The 14,936-nt window shown below is 36.8% G+C and overlaps 1 protein-coding gene across 9 annotated transcripts in view; it reads right to left on the bottom strand.

The window, feature by feature from the left end:
- Marchf1 (membrane associated ring-CH-type finger 1) overlaps positions 1-14,936 on the bottom strand; it is a 630,089-nt gene that overhangs the window by 574,420 nt on the left and 40,733 nt on the right. Inside the window, exons 3-4 of one of the 9 annotated variants that reach the window (XR_003480913.2) lie at positions 11,336-11,494; positions 10,018-10,522 (exon numbers count right to left, since the gene is read on the bottom strand). The exons of the other annotated variants lie outside the window; for them this stretch is intronic. The gene's annotated coding sequence lies outside the window, so the exon portion shown is untranslated. Of the gene's footprint in view, positions 1-10,017; positions 10,523-11,335; positions 11,495-14,936 lie in introns of those variants that run through there. 9 annotated transcript variants of the gene reach the window in all.

Here is a 14,936-nt window from a genome sequence, read left to right as displayed (position 1 = left end):
CTCAACATTTAAGCTGCTTACATGAAATCCTCTGCTGTTCCACTCTGCTTCCGGAAAAGCAGCACTACGAATGACTCCCACGCTCCCACAGGCTAGGCTGCCTTATCCTCCCCTACACCAGCCACCAAAACCTTCCTTAGACCCTCACACTTCTCAAGCTTCTCTCCTCCACAAAACACTTGCTCAGACAATTTCTGTCCCCAGTGTTCCTTTGCTAATTAACTCCTTCCTACGTCGCCTTTAATTTTAAATCTCAAATGAAGTAAAATCATTATAAAATCTCTCATGGCCCTATCTATCTTTTTGGTGCTATTTTATTGTTTTTTGTACATGCAATCACTCATATGTGCATTCATGTATGCACTCACAATATCACAGATACTTCTGTATATCCATGTCTCCTAGATAGAAAGTATCCTGTATCTATCATCAATCAATCAGTGTGTCTGTTTATCTTCTATATTCTGTCTACTGATTTATTAGCCTAATTATAGAACATACAAAGCTCCAACAAATATGTTATATCAACTATCTATGAGAATTACAATTAATCCCATGGAGGGGATAAAAAGTTACATCAATGAATATTCAAGAACACAGAATCAGCACCCTGGCTCTAAAATCTTACAAAATAAAACTCCAAAGAAGAAAGCCATACTTCCTTGCACAGTAGTTTTTCGATGACTTTTTGTTATAGCAAACAGAATAAAACTGCAGTGCTTTGGATAAAGGTGATTAACAGTTTTAATATCATCAGACAAGGGTGCTATGTGCTGCCAAACATTACCATGTCCATCCTCAAATATTTTGTTCAATTAAAGTGCTCACTGCCTAGCTTTGTGAGTCTCTTTTATTACCCATTTGGCAGTGCAATTAATAAACTATTGCTAATTTGCAAGTATATTTTAACTGAAGACTAATGTCATAGTTTCTTGGAATTCAATTTTTAGTAACACAGTATAAATTCCAACAATGCAAACAAATTGTAGTATCAGCTTTTTTCTTAGTACCCACTTAATGCACAGAGGAAGCTACAAAACAGTGCTTGCTGGGTCATTAAGACTTAAATATGAAGAGATTTTTTTCTTGTTTTTCCTTGAAACTCATCAAAACTAAAAATTACACAAATAAACTCCATATTAATGATGAAATGATGAATAGCAATAAACAAGAATAAATTTCTCACCAAAAATGTACTTAATTGGGTTCTTTACAGAACTCTCTTCCTTCTCCAGAATTTATATCTTGTGAACCCTGACACAGATCTGTAGGATGAATGAAGGGTGAACAGTGTACAAAGACTTAGAAAACTAAGCAGTAAATTTGTTATGGAATCCACAATAATTTTAAAATTATAAATATTCCAATAAATTAACTTTGAAATAAAATTAACTATACTTATACAGAATATATTTGGTGAAGTAGAAATCTAGTTACTAAAAATATTAGACAAGCTATGTTCATAAATATAAATCTGTAAAAACTTTTGAATGTCCCTAAAGTCCTATTATTGAGGGTTTGGTCCCCAGCACGGGACAGCCCGCAATGGGAGTTAGACTACTGGAGCCATGTTCTTGAAAGAGTTGGTGAGATGCCAGGACTTTTGCCTGTCCCTCTTGTGGATTCTGTCCTAATGTGAATGCCTACCACAACTATTTGCTCCACACACAGCAACTACTGTGCACAGTCCAAAAAAAAAGTCCAAGTGACCATGATTTCTAAAGCTATAGATTAAAACAAACGTTTTCACTTGTAAGTATACTATTGCAAGTATTTTACCATAGTAATAGCTGATGTCACAGTACACATGAATTTAATCTTTTGTTTTTAAGTGTGGGTTTATGCAATCTTCCCGGCTCAGCTTCCCAAACAACAGAGGCTAAAAGTGTGCATCATGATACCAAGGCTCAAGTTAATGTCTCCATTACTTTCAGTTTCTACATAGCCATCTATAATATTTAATATGCACCCATTTTAGTATATGCATGCACAAATTATAAATTTGCTTTATGTCTAAGGTAAGCAATTTAAAAAGTAATCCTTTGAACTGAAGAAGCTAGACTTACTTTTCTTAACTTCTTATCATAGTAAATCATTAGAAAATTTGTAGTAATCACATATTTCACTTAAGGTATTTTAATCTTAAACAAAAACAAAATCTCTTAAGTCTTAAGGTTAATTATATAGTAATATATTAATATATAGTATCTTTGTGTTTAGAGCGTGTTACAAATAGTGAATAACTTGAAATTCCACAAAAGGAAACCTGACATTTTTCCTTTGAAAATGGCAAAACTATGATAGCCAGCAAAACATTCAGTTACAATACATGGAAAAAATAAGACATTCCTTCATAAATCCATATTTAAACAATATCTACTGACCCAGACATACAGAAGGTACTAGAAGAAAAACTCCAACCTAAAGAAGTTAACCATATCCCCCCAAATCACAAACAAAATTAGAAATGAGAAGGGGCTATAACAGAAACCAAGGAAATCCAGAAAATCAGGAAATACTTTAAAAACTTATACATCACCAACTTTGAAAACTTTGGAAACTGATAATTTATACATAGCACTTACCAAATTTAAATCAAGATCAGATAAGCCATTTAAATAGAATGACAGACTCTAGTGAAAAAGAAGCAGTAACTAAAAGCCACCTCCCCAAAAAGTCCAGGGAAAGATAAATTTAAAAAAAAAAAACTCTACCAGATTTTTAAAGAAGATTAATGGCAATACTCCTCAAATCATTACACAAAATAGAAACAGAAATAACATTGGCTGATTTGTTTTATGATAACTCTTGCATGTGTCAAGTTGACATAAAATGAGCCAGTGTAACACCACATAAACAAACTAAAAGACAAAATAACAACAACACAGAAACCCAAACACATAATCATCTTTTATGAAAAAAAAGTCCTTGACAAAATTCATCAACCCTTTATGATAAAATCCTGGAGAGATTAGGGATACAAGGGACATACTGCAACATAACACAGGTACAACAGGCCCATAGCCAACATCAAATCAAATGGAGAGAAACTCAAAGCATTTCACTAAAATCAAGAACAAGACAAGGTTTTACAGTCTCTCTATACCTATTCAGTGTATGCTTGAAGTCTTTGCTAGAGAAATAAGACAACTGAAGGAAATCAAGGAGATACAAATTTGAAAGAAGTAGCCAAAGTATCTTTATTTGCAGGTGATATGATAATACATACAAGTGGCCCTAAAAATTCTACCAGGATACACCTAGATTTGATAATAGAACACTATCAGCAAAGTAGTTGAATGCAAAATAAACTAAAAAAATCAGTAGTCCTACTGTATAAAAATGACAAACAGAACAAAATTAAAGAACTTTTGCAACCCTTCCCCCAAAGTTAAATATTTAGAGATAATTCTAACAAGACAAATGAAAGTTTCATATGATAAGAACTTTCAGACACTGAAGAAACTGAAGAAGATACTAGAAGACAGACCTATCGCTCATGCTTATGGATCAGTAGGATTAACAGTAAAAATGGTCATGCCACCAAAATCAATCTACAGATTTAATGTAATCTCTATCAAAATCCCATCACATTTCTTCAAAGAATTGAAAGAATAATTTTAAGCTTCATGTTGAATCCAAAATGCCCAGGATAGCTAAATAAGTATGAATAATAAAATAACTGTTGGAAGTTTAACTATCCATGACTGCAAATGTACTACAGAGCTCTAGTAATAAAAACAGCATGGTATAAGCACAAAAGCAGATGTGGTGATCAATGGAAATAAAATTAAATTCCAAATATAAATCCCCATACCTATGTTCACCTGGGTTTTGATAAAGTGTCTGTAAATAGACAGGGGAAAAAAGACAGCATCTTCAACAAACAGTTCAGGTCAAAGTGAACAGCTACATTTAGAAGAATACAAATACATCCATAGTTACCACTCTGAACAAAACTCATTGCCACATGGAACAAAAATATCTACATAAAACAAGAAACACTGAACCTAATAGAAGAGAGAGTGGGAAATAGTCCTGAACGCATGGCACAGGAAAAGACTTTCTGAACACAACACCATAAGTATATGCCCTGAGATGGACAATTAATAAATGAGACCTCATGAAACTGAGAAGCTTCCGCACAGCAGATAACACTGTCATTTGGACAGAGCCTATAGAAGGGGAAAAGATTATTTCCCAACTAAATATCTGGTGGGGGGGCTAATAACCAAAATGTATAAAGAATTCAAAACTAGATATCAAGGAAACAAATAATCCAGTTAAAAGGGGGTATAGATCTAAACAGAATTCATAAAAATGAAACTCAGATGGCTGAGAAACACTTAACAATTCAATTTCCTTAATCAGGGAAATGCAAATCTGAACTACTTGGATATTTCCTCTTTCATCCATCCATGTGGCTAAGATCAATAAAACAAATGACAGCTCAAGCTGGTGAGGAAGTCAAGGGAGCACTCTTTCATTTCTAGTGGGAGTGCAAACATGTACAGCCACAACAGAGATCAGTGCAGTGGTTCCCTAGGAAGATTGGAATCTATCGATCTCAAGATCCAGCTATACTGCTCTTGGGCATATACCCAAATAACACTTTACCATAGAGATGCAGGCTCAGCTGTGTTCATTGCTGCTTGATTCATAATACCAGAGAATGAAAACAGCTAAGTTGCCCCAAAGAGAAGAACTAATAAAGAAAATAGGGTACATTAACACAGGGAAATGTTACTCAGACATTTAAAAAAATGAAATCATGAAAATCACAGGTAAATAGATGGAACTAGAAAAAAAATTACCTCAAGTGAGGTAACCCAGACTCTGAAAGACAAATATGGTATGTATTCATTTATATGTTTTTAGTTGTTAAGTCAATGATAAGCATGCTATAATCCCTAGAACAACAGAAGTTAGGTATAGAGTAAGGGCCAGGGTGGGGGCAGTTAGATCTCCTTAGGAAGTGGGAATAGGGAATAGAATTGATAGATATGGATGGATGGAGAGGAGATAGGAGTGTGAGGATCAAGTGGAGGTAGGAGGCAATAGAGGGACATGGAACAGAATATAGGAGAGATGGTAAGGGCCATTTGAATGGTAGTATGAAAACCAATATGGTAGAAGCCATTTGAGTAGAAGTGTGGAAACCTAATATGGTAGAAGAATCTTGAGTTAGGTTGTTCTATTGCTGTGAAAAGACACCGTAGCCAAAGAAACTCTATAAAAAGAAATAATTTCATTGGGATCTAACTTTTAATTTGAGTGGCATAATCCATTATCATCATGGTGGGAGCATTGTAGCAGCCAGGCATGATGATGGAAAACTAGTTGAGGGATACATGCTGATCATTACCTACAGAGAAAGAGACCCTGAGCTTGGCATGGACTTTTGAAATCTTAAAGCCCACTTCCCAGTGACACATTTCCTCCAACAAGGCCACAACTCTCAATCCTTCTAGTCCTTTCAGCTATTTTCACTGCCTGGTGTCAAAGCATTCAAATATGAGCATAAGGGAGACTTTCTTATTAAAAAAACATTTCCTAAATCATATACATATATGATGGCTATCTAAACAAAATCAGAAAATAATAGGGGAGACAGAGTCCCAACTGACCATCTCTTGTCACAAAATGAAGTTTCTAATTGAGATTAAATTACATCTAATTGAGTTGTTGGCTAAATGGGACTCATTTGAATGCCCAAAGAACCCAGGCTTTCCCCAAAACTATATGTTGCTCTCCACAAACTGATGGCAAGACCCATTGCTGAATGCAAATTAACTGCACAACTTATTAATCATGAATATATTGAGCTTGTGCCTATACTTCCTTCACACCTACATGTTCCTGTCTTTGTACAAGACGTCATCTGCTTGCTACCAAAAAGAAATCTTAACACCAACCCAGTCACAAACTCAAATCTACAATGGTGTTCTGTTAGAACAATGGTATAAAAATAAAAACTGTGGGAACAACCAACAAACACATGATTTGACTTTAGAGAGATGAAACCTATATCTGATACTACTTGGTTGACCAAGAACCTGAGACTAGACAGCCCAGAGAACCAGGAGAAAACCAAATACTACTGTTCTACAAAAATAAAAAAAAAATAAACCAACCAAATAAACAAAAAATGTAGCAATAACTTGGCTCTTAGTGAAATTCTTCTATGTTTATAGACCAGTGCCTTGTTCAGCCATCATCAGAGAAGCATCTTCCTGCAGCAGATGGGAAAAATTCAGAGACCCACACCAGATATTATGTAGAGAGTAAGAGACTTTGTAATACACCAACCTAAATTAGATGTCTCTATCAAATGCATCCCCTAAGGGAACTCTAAGATAGAGGAGGCAAAAAGAGTGTAAGAGCCAGTGGGAACAGAGGACAACAAGGAAAAAGACTCTAAATCAACATGAGCAATGCATATATGAAGGCGCAGAGACTGAGACAGCACACACAGCATCTGCAAAGGTCTGTGACAGGTGGGGTCCTAGAGCTGAAAGGAGAAGTGAACTCAGACTCCCCACTCTTAACTCAGAAGCTGTCTCTAGTTGATAACCACTTGCAACTAAAAATTTGTTTTTTTCCAAAGGAGTGTCACCGGGAAAACAAATGACTCTTAAGAGTAAGATTATTGTCAACAGAAGATGACCTTAACATCTTTAGTTTCCTTTTCATTGTCTCACAATGACATGTCAGGGATTTCTCTCTCTCTCTCTCTCTCTCTCTCTCTACATATATATATAATATTATATATATATATATATATATATATATATATATTTTAGTGTTTTTATGGGATTCTTGAAAGTGAATATGAGTCTGCTTCTCATGTCTTCCCTTGAGCACATTTCTATTTGTTTTGTCTAATTCCAATGTGTTAGTTATTGTTTTATCTTTTTTATTTAAATTAGAAACAAGCTTCTTTTACATGTCAATCTCAGTTCCTTCTCCCTCCCCTCCTCCCCTGCCCCCCACCAAACCCCTATTCCAACCCCTTTCTGCTCCCTGGAGAGGGTGAAGCCTTCCATGGGGATCTTCAATGTCTGTCATAACATTTGAAGCAGAGCCTAGACCATCCCCAGTGTATCCTTTATATTATTATATTATACTCCAACAACAAAAAGAAAATGTATGCCCCATTGTTTTAGGAAATTCTGGTGACAGAAAACAACTGGACATAAAACTCATAAAATATTTCATGTCAAGTAATATAGTGTCAGACTTTGAAATTACCAAGATTTCAACATCAAAAGCTCCCAGTTTTGAGTAGAAGAATTTAAGGCTGAAGAAAATTACCCACTCAAATTTAGTATCCTTCTACCTGGCATAATTAATTCCAAGTTTCATCCTCCTTTTTATTTTTAAAAGAATATTTAACATTTATCTTTCTCTGTTTTATTTTAACAAAAATGTGTTAATAAATGATAGAAAATCAGGAACCAAAATAAAAGTTATTATGCATGAAAATCTCACTTCACATTAGTCTTATACCAAGTTCCCTTAGTTCACCCTAGGAAATCATATTATTATTTTTTATGTTCTCTCCCACAGGTGTGACAGGCAAAAAGCTAAATACAAATGTATATTTTATATGCCATTACACATACAAATTGGAATGACAGTAAAACTAGAAAACTTTTCTTTTAATGAGGGTTTCTTCCATCCATAAACACAGGAGTCCATTGTATGGATACACAGTAATTTAACTAGAGTACCAGTGATGAATAATTATTTGCTTGTTTCTAATATTTTGCTCCTAAAGACAACAGGAAAATTAATAACTGTGTACATACATCATTTGTCAACTTTACTTTTTCCTTTTCTTAATTTCTATCAGTCAGAATAATTGATCAATTTATAGTTTCAAAAGTTATTGACATCCTCGACAATAAAGAACTTCTAGAGGCATCACAATCCCTGACTTAAAGCTCTGCTATAGAGCTATAGTAATAAAAACAGCTTGGTATTGGCATAAAAACAGACATGTGAACCATTGGAATTGATCAAAGACCCTGATATTAATCCACCTATGAACACCTGATTTTTGACAAAGAAGCCAAAATTTACAATGGATAAAAGAAAACATCTTCAGCAAATGGTGCTGGCATAGCTGGATGTTGACATGTACAAGAATTCAAATAGATTCATATATATTGCCATGCACAAAACTCAAGTTGAAGTGCATCAAAGACCTCAACATAAATCCAGTTACACTGAACCTGATAGAATAAAAAGTAGGATGTAGTATTGTGTGCACTGGCCTCATTGTAACACCAGTAGCATAGACACAGAGCAACAATGAATAGATGAGACCTCCTGGAACTGAAAAGCTCCTGTAAGGCAAAGGACATGGTAGACATGATAAAATGAGAGCCTACAGAATGGGAAAAGATATTCAACAACCTCATATCTGACAGAGGGTTGATGTCTAAAATATATAAAGAACTCAAGAAACTAGACACCAAAGTTCTAAATAATCCAATTAAAAAATGAGGTACATAGCAAAACAATGAATTCTCAACAGAAGATTCTCAAATGGCCAAAAGACATTTAAGGAATTGTTCAATATCTTTAATCATCATGGAAACACAAATCAAAGTGACTCTGAGATACCATCTTATGCCTGTCAGAATGGCTAAGATAAAAATTACTGAGGACATCTTATGTTGGAAAGGGGAGCACTCCTCCACTCCTGGTAGGAGTGCAAATTTGTACAGTCACTTTGAAAATCAGTATGGTGGTTACTCAGAAAATTGGAAATCCATCTACCTCAAGACCCAATGATACCACTCCAGTATATATCCAAAGGATGCTCAATATCACCACAAGGATACTTGCTCAACAATATCCATAGCAACATTATTTATTATAGCCAGAACCTGGAAACAACCTAGATACCCCTCAACCAAAGAATGAACAAAAAAATGTGATACGTTTACACAAAGCAGTATTGTTCAGCTGTAGAAAATAATAACATCATGAAATTTGCAGGCAAATGGATGGATGGAACTAGAAAAAAAAAAACCATCCTGAGTGAGATAAAGTAAACTCAGACAAACACTCACTCATAAGTGGATACTGGTTTGTAAATAAAAGGATAATGAGACTACAATTTACAACTCCAGAGAGGAAATAAGAGGACCCTAAGAGGGATGCATGGAACACTCTGGGAAGATGTATTAGATGAGATCTCTAGGGTAAACTGGGGGTGAGAGGGATAAAGGGGAGGGGATGGGGATGAGAATATGAGGGAATGGGATAGTCACATTTGGGGATAAACCTGGTGCTTGAGAAATTCCCAGGAATCCACAAGGATGACCCCAGTTAAGACTCCTAACAATAGAGGAGAAGGTGCTTAAACTGGCCTCCCCTTGTAATCAGACTGGTAAATACCCCAAATGTCACCATAGAGCCTTAATCAGTAATTGCTGGAACCAAATGCAGAGCTACAACCAAGAACCAGGCAGAGCTCCAGTAAGTCAAAGAGAGGGGGGAGGGATATATGAGCAAAGGAGGTCAAGTTCATGAAGGGGAAATCTACAGAGATGCCTGAACCAAATTTGTAGAAACTCATGAACTCTAGACCAACAGCTGTGGAGCCTCCATGGGCCTGAACTAGGCCCTTCATATGTGGGAGACAGTTGTGAACCTTGGTCTATCTGAGGGGCCCTTGGCAGTAGGACCAGGATCTATCCTTGGTACATGAGCTAGCTTTTGGAACCAGTGGTTGGATGCCATGCTCAGCCTGAATACAGGGGCTTGGTGGGGCTTGGTCCAGTCTCAACTTATTGTGCTGGACTTTGTTGACTCCCCATAGGAGGCCTTATCTTTTGGGAGGAATGGATGGGGTGAGCTGGGGGCGAAGGGTAGAATGGAAAGGAGAACTGTAGTTCAAGTGTAAAATGAAATTTACAAAAACCTATTAAAAAGATCTTGTTATTTGGGAATTTTCAAATATACTCATTTTGTAGAGTGATCAAAAAGTCATTTCCATACAACTTTGCTGTCTTAGTTAGGTTTTTATTGCTGTGAAGAGACACTATAACCATGGTAACATTTTAATTGGTGTGGCTTACTTACAATTCAGTGTTTCAGCCCATTATCATTATAGTGGGGAGCATTTTGGTATGCAGGCTGATGTGGTGCTGGAGCTGAGAGTCCTACACCTTGCAAGCAGGCAACAGGAAGTTGACTAACACACTGGGCAATATCTTGAGCATAGGAATCCCCAAAGCCCACCCCCACAGTGGCACACTTCCTCCCAAAAAAGCCATAACTATTCCAACAAACAATGCTTCCTAATAGTGCCAATCACTTTGAGAACTATCTTCTTTCAAATCACTACATTTCACTCCCTAGTGCCCAAAAGTTTACAGCCATATTATAATTCAAAAATGCATCCAGTTCAACTTCAAAAATCCACATAGTCTACAATAGTCTCAAACTTGTTTCCAAGTACAGAGATTCTTCTATAGTGAATGTCAACCTCTTAACTGTAATCCCCCTGTAAAATAAAAAAAAAAAACAGATCATATACTTTGAACAAATAATGGCACATTATTGATATACATTACCATTCCAAAACATAGGGAAGGGAACAGAGTGAGGAAATACTGGACCAAAGCAAGACTCAAAGCCATCTGGAAAAACTCCAAAGTTTGTATACCCAGATCTACAACAAGTCAGTTCAGGTTTGACTGCAGCATATTTATTTTTCTTGATCTGGTTTCACTCCCTGTTTAGCAGCTCTTCTCTGCAGGTATCCCATGACTCTGGCATCTCTTGACATTTTGGGTTCTCCAAGGCAATCCAGGCTTCAACTTCACAGTTTCACACAATGGCCTCTCTACAAGCCCTCCATTTCTGGGACACCACTGACACATGCCTGGCCTCAGAGTCTTTAGTCCATAACTCCTTTATTCTATTCTTAACAATGTGGCCAAGGCTGCCAAGTTCTGCTGCTTACTGAGGATGGAACATGGCTCTCTTATATAATTACATCTTTACAGGCTCTCTTTATTCCCTCACTGCCTAAGTTGGCTGCCCTTGAACTAGGTCTTTGGACCAGGCTGGCTTCAAACTCAGAGATCTTACAGCCTCTGTTTCCTAAGTGCTGTAATCAAAGGTGTGCCTGACCACACCAGGTTCTAAACTTTTCTTTAGTTCACTTTTCCAAGTTGGAAACATAGCTGGGTGGAATCTTGCCCTGAGGTCACCATTCCCTTTATTCTATTTCTTAATCCATTTATCTCCTTGATTTAGCTCCATTCCACTTTCTGGTCTCTTTGGTTCCCCCAAATTTACATTTTGTAATTACCCTGCTCAATTTGGTCCTTTTCAAGATAAATATTCATAGGATGGAGTCTACACTAGACTTTTTTGAGATTTCTTCTGTCAATGGTATTAATCCAAAACTCTTCACTTTAGTATCAGGCAGACTCTTCAGACAAGGGCAAAAGACAACCACTTCCTTCACCTAAATATAACAAGAATAATTTTTAGACAACATAATAAAATTCTTCTCCTCTGAAACTTCTTAATCCAGTCCCTGGCAGTTCATCAAATCACACTCAGAATCGTTATCCTCTATTCTATTAGTATGGCTCAGATGTGCTTAAAGCATTCCACTGCTTTACTAACCAAAAATACCAAAATTCTTATTACTCTAAACAATATCATGGTCAGGCCTATCATAGAAATACACCACTCCCTGGTTTCAACTTCTGTCTTGGTTAAGTTTTATTGTTATGATGAGATAATATGACCATGGCAACTGTTATAGGAAATACAAAGTCCAACTGAGTGTCACACTTAACAAAGCTTGAGGAAAAGAGACATCAAAGCCCACCTCCCACAGAGACACACTTCATCCAATAAGGCCATACCTACTCCAGCAAAGCCACACCTTCTAATAGTGCCACTCCCTTTGAGGGTCATTTTCTTTCAAACCACCACACTTGCCAAGAGCAAATGATTTTTATCTTAGAACTTTGTCAATACTGGGTTTTAAAATGTGGAATTGGAAAACTATTTACTCTTTGATCCACTGAATTTTTCTATTCATTATAGATAGCCATTTGCACTTAGAGTAAAAACAAACAAACAAACAAACAAACAAACAAAAACAAAACCCACTTGGCTTTCCAAATGCATTTTCATGTTGTTTATTGTATTGAAATATCTAATTTTTACTTAGTCACATCACCAATCTTTGGAACTTTTGAATTGATTAGAAAGTTTCTGTGATTTATACACAAGCATTTAAAAAAATCCTCTATGCATTTTCAGCATTTTTTTTTATTTTTGGAAGACAGGGTTTCTCTGTGGCTTTGGAGTCTGTCCTGGAACTAGCTCTTGTAAACCAGGCTGGTCTCGAACTCACAGAGATCTGCCTACCTCTGTCTCCTGAGTGTGTGCCACCATCACCTGGTCTATTTCCAGCATTTTTATTACCACATTTTCACCAGTACATTTTTTTTTTGGCTTTTGGAGCCAGAAATGTTCTAGCCTCAGGCATAGGGCAGAATGAAAGATCATTGACTAGGATGGAAACAAAGATAATTGCTATCAGGGTATATAAATATAGCCAAGAAGGGATCAATCACAACCTTGATTCAAATAAAGTGTAATGAAATTTTTGATATATAAGGTTAACAAAACAAACAGCCCAATTTTAAGGAAAGGGGTGTGTGTGGCAAGATGATAGGCTGCTTTCCACAAGCTGACAGCAAAGAACCTTTGCTGAAGACAAGACCCACACAACTCATTGATCATGGAGAGGTCAAGGTAGTATCTACATAGAACCTTTACCCCTATGTTCTAGTGTCTTTGGTATAGAAAGGTATTTTATAGGCTCCTCAAAGAGAAATAAACACCAACCTAGCCATAAAACCTTTAATCTACCCTGCTGTCCTACCTGAAAAATGTGTGTGGGTAATGATGGCACAAAGGCTGTGGGAATAATCAGTCAATGTCTGATTTGACTTAAGGTCCCCATGAAGAGATGAAACTTACAACCAGCACTCCTTGGGTGACCAGAAACCAGAGACTAGATAGTTCAGAGACCTAGGATATAACCAAACACTATTGGTTAAAAAAAAAAAGACTACCAATGATACTCTGCTATACTCATAGATCAGTGCCTTTTATACAATGATCATCAAAGAGGTTTCCTCTAACAGCAAATGAGAACAGATGCAAAGACATAGCCAGACATTTTGAGGAGAAAGAATCCAAGTGGGAGGTCTCCCTCAAATCACTCCCCTCTGAGCTCAGGGAAGTCCAAGGAAGTGGAGGCAGAAAGATTGTAAGAGCCAGAGTAAGAGGACACCGGGGAACAAGGACCTCTGAATCAACTAAGCAAGGTGCATATAAGCTCAAAGAGCTCAAGATCTTCACTGGTCCATAGCAGGTCTTCTGAAGTTATAATACAGCCTGCAGTTTAGCATTTTTGTACATCTCTGGAGTGTGTGAACCAGTGGGTCTCTGATTCTTGTGCTTTCTGTAGGGTATCTTTCCCTTCTGTTGGTTTGCCTTGTCCAACTTCAATGTGATGTTCTTTTGTTTTATCTTACATTTATTTTGTTGTGATTTGTTGTTATCTCTTAGAGCGCTGTTCTTTTATCTTTTTTTCTACAATTTTTATTTGAATTAGATACAAGATTGTTTTACATGACAATCCTAGTTCCCTCTCCATCTCCTCCTTCCTTACCAACCGCCCCCCCCAAACTAAAACCCTACCTATCACATATCCTTTCTGCTCCCCTTGGATGGTGAGGCCTTCCATAGGGTGTCAGCAGAGTCTAGCATATCCTTTGGGCCTAGGCCCACCCCAGTGTGTCTTGGCTCAGGGAGTATTTCTCTATGTGGAATGGGCTCCCAAAGTCCACACCTATGCTAGGGATAAGTACTGAACTACTACAGGAGGTCCCATAGTTTTCTGAGGTTTCCGAGGGGGGGCATTGTACACCCAGTAATTTTGTTGGTAAAATATAGAGTGCAGTGACACCACATAATGAACGTTGTTGAGTCACTGAACTGTATACTTGCAATGGTTAGAATGATAAATTTCATCTTTGGGATACGTAACGTAATTTTAAGAAAATGATAATAAAATCTAACATGTTAGTGTGCACACCTATAATCCCAAAATTGAATCAAGAGGATCATGGCTTGAAGCTAGTATACATTGCATAGCTAGATACTGTCCTCAAAGTAAGCAAAATATAACAAAATGTTGGCATTTATCTGAGGAGATAACTTGCTTACAAAGTACTTTAGAGTATTTATTGTACAAGCATGACCTGCGTATAATTGTGAACATTCAGGTAAAAGCCAGGCATGAAGGCATGTACCTGTATGCCTTGGGAAAGCATAGGCAGGATCCTTGGAAAAATCCAAATTGTGATGGACTGTGTTTTAAAATGAGGTGGAAAACAATTGAAGGTCCCTGGCATGGGTTTCAAGGCCTTCACATATAATAGACACACAAATACAAACACATGTACATACATATGCATAATATATTGGTATTAACCAATATGAAGCTAAACCTTCAAAACAAATTATTTTTGTCATCATAGATTATTCAAGAACCCTATTTAGAGATCCAAAGAAGAGTTAAGAATAGGTAACTACTTAGAATTGACCTGGAAGCCTACTCCCTTAGGATTATCTCATAGTGCTGGAAAGAACTATACAAGCTTCCAAGGGGGAAAGCATCAACAGTCCTACCCAGCTGTAATGTCTAGAAACAACAATGATCAGAAGAGCAAAACATCTCAAAAGATGTAATCATAGTGCTTACATTCTGGGCATAACCAACACCAATCTAATTGGACATGAGAGTCTCTAAATAGAAGAGAACTCATGTCTGGTACAGTAACCTACCCCAATACTGATGACGTTGAAAGGCCACA

This window comes from Cricetulus griseus (genome assembly GCF_003668045.3).
Source record: "Cricetulus griseus strain 17A/GY chromosome 1 unlocalized genomic scaffold, alternate assembly CriGri-PICRH-1.0 chr1_0, whole genome shotgun sequence".
NCBI classification, from domain to species: domain Eukaryota; kingdom Metazoa; phylum Chordata; class Mammalia; order Rodentia; family Cricetidae; genus Cricetulus; species Cricetulus griseus.
Note: the sequence above shows the minus strand (reverse complement) of the source record. Positions and strands in the feature narration are given on the sequence as shown.